Source organism: Dermacentor albipictus, chromosome 2 (genome assembly GCF_038994185.2).
Source record: "Dermacentor albipictus isolate Rhodes 1998 colony chromosome 2, USDA_Dalb.pri_finalv2, whole genome shotgun sequence".
Classification (NCBI taxonomy): Eukaryota; Metazoa; Arthropoda; class Arachnida; order Ixodida; family Ixodidae; genus Dermacentor; species Dermacentor albipictus.
Genome location: NC_091822.1, coordinates 97,548,747 through 97,555,677, shown reverse-complemented (window position 1 = coordinate 97,555,677; position 6,931 = coordinate 97,548,747).

Here is a 6,931-nt window from a genome sequence, read left to right as displayed (position 1 = left end):
CCACAACAGCACCTTACCACGAGGCTTCCACCCGACGCAGCCGCGACCGTGCGAAGCGACAGACCGCACAGTCGGTGACCGATCGACATCGAACGCGAACACCAAGTGCCGACTTACAAGTTACCCTAGATGGACATTCAGTGGTTGCACTCGTCGACACCGGGGCCGACTACTCCGTCGTTAGTGGACGATTTTTGTCACAACTCAAGAAAGTCAAAACCGCATGGGAAGGTCCTCAAATACGCACAGCAGGAGGCCACCTCATAACCCCGACGGGACGATGCACTGCGCGAGTGGCTGTTCACGGTCACACCTACCCTGTGAACTTCGTCATCCTACAGCACTGCTCTTGCGACGTAATCCTCGGGATGGACTTCCTGAACGAAAACGGTGCGGTGATCGACCTGCAGACGAAAACCATAACACTGACGACAAAACGGTCAGAAAGAATGCAAAGCAATCATCATCGTGCCGCGTTCACCATCCTCGACGATCAAGTGAGCCTCCCGCCAAATGCTGGCGTCATCGCACTCGTCGAAACAGACGCGTCCTCATGCGGCGATGCGATTGTCGAAGCAAACTTGCAGCTGCTTCTGGATCGCCAAATTTGCGTCGCACGCGGTGTCGTCCACCTGTGTGAAGGCAGAGCGGCTGTGCTAATAACCAATTTCAGCACGGAACACAAGCACCTCAACAGGGGTACGACGGTCGCTTTCATGGAAGAGTTCGCCGAAATAAGCGACGCATTAGCGTTCTCCGAGTTGTCCCATGAGGCGTCGTCGACGGTGGCTGATGAGGTGAACTTCGACATTAATGCCTCCCTACCTCAACAAACGCAAGAAAAGCTACGTCGCCTTCTTCTGCGATATTCCGTATGTTTTTCTAAGTCGTCGAGGATCCGGCAAACGCACATAGCGAAGTATCGCATTATAACCGATGAATCGACTCATCCCGTCTGCCGAAGTCCCTACCGTGTTTCAGGGCGAGAACGTGAAACAATCAAGACACAAGTTGAAGAAATGATTCGCGACGACGTCATTCAGCCGTCCAAGAGCCCGTGGTCTTCACCGGTGGCGCTTGTAAGGAAGAAAGACGGTACCCTACGATTTTGCGTCGATTATAGGCGTCTCAACGGCGTCACAAAAAAGGACGTCTACCCGCTTCCGAGAATCGACGACACGTTAGATCGAATGTGCGGTGCCAAGTATTTTTCGTCGATGGACCTCCGCAGCGGCTACTGGCAGATTAAGATCGATGAAAGGGACCGTGAGAAGACTGCCTTCATCACACCGGACGGTCTTTACGAATTTAAAGTCATGCCACTCGGACTATGCTCAGCGCCGGCGACATTTCAGCGTGTCATGGACACCGTGTTGTCTGGGCTGAAATGGCAGATGTGCCTCGTATATCTCGACGACGTAGTCGTTTTCGCATCCACCTTCGACGAGCACCTTAATAGGCTGGAGACCATGCTAGAGGCAATTAGGGTGTCGGGACTCACTCTGAAACCAGAGAAATGTCGTTTCGCCTACGAAGAGCTCCTGTTCCTCGGTCACGTAGTTAATCGGGAAGGCGTGCGTCCGGACCCCAAAAAGACGGCAGCCATCGAAATTTTCCCGATACCTAGTGAAAAGAAAGCTCTCCGTAGATTTTTGGGGCTCTGTGCGTATTACAGGCGTTTTGTCCGAGATTTCTCTCGAATTGCAGAGCCTCTCACTCGCCTTACGAAAGCCGACGCGCAGTTCACATGGAAGAAGCTCCAAGAAGACGCTTTTCGCGAACTTCAACGACGCTTGCAGTCACCGCCAGTACTCGGCCATTTCGACGAGAGCGCTGACACCGAGATCCACACGGATGCAAGCGGCATAGAACTCGGTGCTGTGTTGATTCAAAAGAAGAACGGCCTGGAGCGAGCCATCGCCTACGCGAGCAGATCACTGTCGAAAGCCGAATTGAACTATTCGACGACGGAAAAGGAATGCCTCGCTGTCGTCTGGGCGGTCACAAAATTTCGGCCGTACCTTTACGGGAAGCACTTCAAGGTCGTCAGTGACCACCACGCTCTGTGCTGGCTCGCTAACCTGAAAGACCCGTCAGGTCGCCTCGCTCGTTGGAGCCTGCGACTACAGGAGTTCGACGTCATCATCGTGTATAGGTGAGGCCGAAAGCACACAGACGCGGACTGCCTTTCGAGAGCCCCTGATGAATCCGCCCCGACCTCTGACGATGACGACGATGCCTTCCTTGGGCCCATAAGCTCTAACACCTTCGCACAAGATCAACGTGCCGATCCTGATCTACGCTGTGTGGTTCAATATCTCGAAGGGAAGACCGATTCAGTGCCAAAGGCATTCAGACGCGCGCTTTCATCGCTATGCCTGCGCGACAATGTGCTTGTGAAAAAGAACTTCACGCCGTACAAAGCGGCATATCTACTCGTCGTGCCAGTCAAGCTAAGGCAATAGATTTTAGAAGCGTCTCACGATGAGCCGACAGCAGGGCATCTGGGATTCACTCGAACTCTCAGAAGAATTCAAGAAAAATACTGCTGGCCGGCCCTGAACGCAGACGTCGCACGCTACGTGAAAACCTGCCGAGATTGCCAACGTCGGAAAACACCGCCTACAAGGCCAGCCGGCCTCCTGCAACCTATCGAGCCACCATGGAAACCATTCCAGCAGATAGGCATGGATCTGCTTGGCCCCTTCCCGACGTCTACTTGCGGGAACAGATGGATAGTGGTAGCAACGGACTATCTGACGCGCTATGCCGAGACAGCGGCGTTAGTATCGGGAAATGCAATCGAGGTCGGCAGATTCTTCTTAAAGAACATCGTTCTCCGTCATGGTGCACCCGAGGTCCTTATTACAGACAGAGGTACGGCATTCACAGCTGAACTTACGCAACAGATTCTGCACTTGAGCCACACGAGCCATCGGCGCACTACAGCGTACCACCCGCAGACAAACGGCCTTACGGAGCGTTTAAATAAAACACTCGCCGACATGCTCGCCATGTATGTCGACGCCGGGCACAAGACTTGGGACGAAATCCTTCCGTACGTGACGTTTGCCTACAACACCGCGCCACAGGAGACAACGCAGATGACGCCATTCGAGCTTGTCTTCGGTCGCCAAGTCGCCACGATGCTTGATGCGATGTTTCCTCACGTTGAAGACGACAGCATCCATGCAGACGTTGCCGGCTTCCTTCAACGTGCCGAGGAAGCTCGTCAGCTAGCCAGAATGCGTATTAAAGAGCAGCGAAACGTCGACGCCCGACTCTACAATCTACGACGACGAGACCAAGAGTACGCACTTGGTGACCGCGTTATGGTGTGGACACCGACTCGTCGACGCGGCCTTAGTGAGAAGCTCCTGCGCCGTTACTTCGGGCCCTACAAGATACCTCGACGAGTTGGACCGCTGGTGTACGAGGTTGTGCCCGATGGAGTGATGCAGTCACAGCGACGTCGCGCACGACCTGAGATGGTGCACGTCGCGCGCCTCAAGAAGTTTTTTGAGCGTTAGCGGACTAACAGACATTCTTGTTTTTCCGTTATCCTTCCGTTATCCTTTTTTTTCGTTATCCGTTATGCTTACAGGTTTCTTGTTTTCTTTAGCATCGGGGCGATGCTTTTTCACGGGAGGGGGTAATACCACGTGCGTTTATTTCAGCTTCTAGTGACGCGAGGTAACGCAGCTCGCGTAGCTGTGACGCGACCGGCGTCGCTGCGCCGCAGGCGGCGTCGCTTGACGCGTTTCGATCATGCACGCGAAACGTATAAATGCGGGACCACCGCCTGCGCTGGCTCAGTCCGACGAACGCCCCAGCCGCGCTTGCTGCTTTCGCCGTCACCGCGTTGTTCACTTGATTTCGGGCACAAGTTCGGCCATTAAACTCTTTTTACACCTAACGTCGACGCAGTGTTTTTTTCTCTCTGCCTGCGTGCCAGGTAGCTCACCGTGACCTACGTGACAATATCATTTGGTACGTCATTTTTTAGGAACAATTTTTTGTACGGATCTGTTCGTGTATTCTGAATAAATGTAGTGGTTTCATGCGGAAAATGCCTCGGCACCTACAAATGGCAATCCATCATCTATTCTAACCTTTATCCGTAAATAAATGCGCACTCATCCTTAGCAGTTTCACTCATTCTACAAACATAGCAATGATTATGCACTGACCATAAGATACATTACTGATGACATTGATGTCACCAGCCAACTCTAAAGGTATGCTTCATCAATTTTTTTCATTCCCTATTTAATGATATTCGTAACAGTGATGTGCCCAGGATAAAAAAGTGAGCGTGCTGCCATTTGTAGATGACTCTCGTGGCAAGTACATTATATCCCAAATATCACGAGTCCAGAACTTGCTAGGGTGTTATATCATTTTTGGCGCCTTTCGACGCTGCATGCTGTAAAATAAGGCAATTCCTTTTCGCTTGGTACATTAGCCTTAGCGAGCAAACGAGGACCAACCATTGGTGTTAATGTTAATGCATATATGTACGCCCTAACCTCTCAAACATCGTTAAGACCGTAGGCCAATGTTTAAGGCGCAGGAATAGTCATTCAACACTGCGCCACCCACAACTTGGTATATGATCTAGGTTGGTTCGTCTGTTGTCTCGCACATGAATTGTGGGTCCACACGAGGTCCAGAGTGCAACAGCCGCAGGAGCACGACGTTGCCTACGCGTGTCGGAGATTAGCGTCACCGCGGACCCAGGTAGCGCACAAAGTCTTGAAAACGTCGTATTAAGGGATTCAACGTCTGAAACGGATTTTTGACCAAAATCGACGCATCAAAGACGTTCCAAACAAGATAGCTTAAAAACGAGGGGTGAATACGTTTTGAAAACGACTTCACATGACTCGCTCTATCTCTTTAGTTATCAAGCGTACCGGGTACATTTTCAACAGCGCCGTTTCTGGCGGGAGAATTCCTCGCTTGTCAAACAGCACTCGTTGTGTCAATTGCTCCTCTATTCGACCTGCATTAGAATGAGTGCGGCAAGAAAAAGAAATTCTTTAGTGGTGTTAGCCTAACGTCAGAAGAGTCGAATTATTGCAAATGAAGTTGGCTTCCCAACAGGAAGTGTTTCGGGCCAGGAGGAAGTGGAGCGTGAGTACAGAAACATCGAAGCTGCCCTTACGGCAATGGTAGTCGGCCGAGCCAACAGCAGGAAGAAAGATCTGTATGACTACCCGGTGCCTTCCAGTGTGTATGGCATATCAAAGGTGTCATCACTAAATGTGACAATGAGCTCCTGGAAAATGAGCAGCGTCGCATGCAAATGCTTCAAAATTCTCGCTGGACAAGGCAGCTTTGTCGTGTTTCCTCTTATTCACAATGCAGTGATGTGAATACCTTACCGCTGAACTAATTGTTTTTTTACTGCTGAGGCACGAGGGCTGCACAGTTTTTGTGCGTACAAAGCTAACATATTGTGCCCAATCGTTTGAATAGTGAAAACTGCGGTTTGGTTATAAACAGTAGCTTCATTTTATTTCCTCCTTGTGTAATATAAAGAGAACGAATTAAACGTTTTCACTATTCTGGAATGTGCAAGTTCGCAATGCTTTGCATAAGTACGTATGCAGTTAACCTATATATATATATATATACATATATATATATATATATATATATATATATATATATATATATATATATATATATATATATATATATATATATATATATATATATAATGTGTGTATGTGTGTGTGCACATGTTTACCTCCATATGAAATTTTAGGTGATATCTTATGCATATTCAATACAGTAAGCGCACATTATTCGTCTAATAACGCGCTTCCCCCTGGGCCCCGTGAACAACTTGGAGCTTGGCTCCAGAGCGCTAAATCATGAAAGTCACATGCAGCATAAATAAAGGTATCGATTTAATAGCAAACTTCACTTTTTGTGCCAACGGAGGAACACATCGGTACAGTCGATTCTAGTAAAGGTACTTCGTAGGAAGTGTGGCAACGAATTTTATACTGTGAGCACAATGTACATAAAAAAAGTGCAGAAACCATCATCGATGCTTGTTAATGCAAGCAATTAGACTGAGCGAGCGAGTGAGCAAAAGAACGCGAGAGAGAGAGCGAAATATAGTTAGCGTGAGAGCGAACGAACGAACGAACGAACGAACGCGCGAGCGTTTTCCTTGCAAATCAACAGTCCGACGACCTACTACTGAACAACTACGAAAACATCCGGCGGAGAAGAGACAGAAAGCTATTCGCTTTAATATTTCTGAAACTCGTCATAATAGGCTCGCCACGCTTGGGCGCAGAGCGTGGTGTGATCGCACTTATATAGAGCGGCAATTGTTTTTTAACATGCTGTAACGACAATGACGCGGCACTGAAAGCGGAAAGCGCCCGAAATGAGAGAGGAAACTGAAAGGCCTTGCGGAACGCCCAGTGGCAACTTCCAGCTCGCCATTCTTGCTGCAGATAGATTGGCTAAAGAACAATGGAAGAGCGCGCGGCGTCTGGCTCTGCGCAACGTGATTCACGGGTCGAGACGTATAGACCGTTTCATCGGGCGAGGAGGATAGGGCGCGCGGAGAGCCTTTCCTCCTCTCTGGCTTGGGCGATCCGGCGCGGCGCTGCTTGAAAGTATTGCTGTCACATGCTGCGGAACGATTTCGAGATGTTTTAGATCGTACTTTGTGAAATCTACGCCATGTTCGTTCATATAAGGTCGTCAGGGAAGCCTTTCGGTGCATCGGTAACTACTGTAGGCAGGAATATGTCTTGGGGGCGTAAATATGTGACGCGCATAATCAGCCGCGGTGTACGCGCATTATCAGTCGCGGTGCGTGTATGTGTTGTTTACTATTTTGCTTATATCGATTTTATTTCAACAAAGAAAACCGGCTTCTCTGTATTACCAGCATTAAATA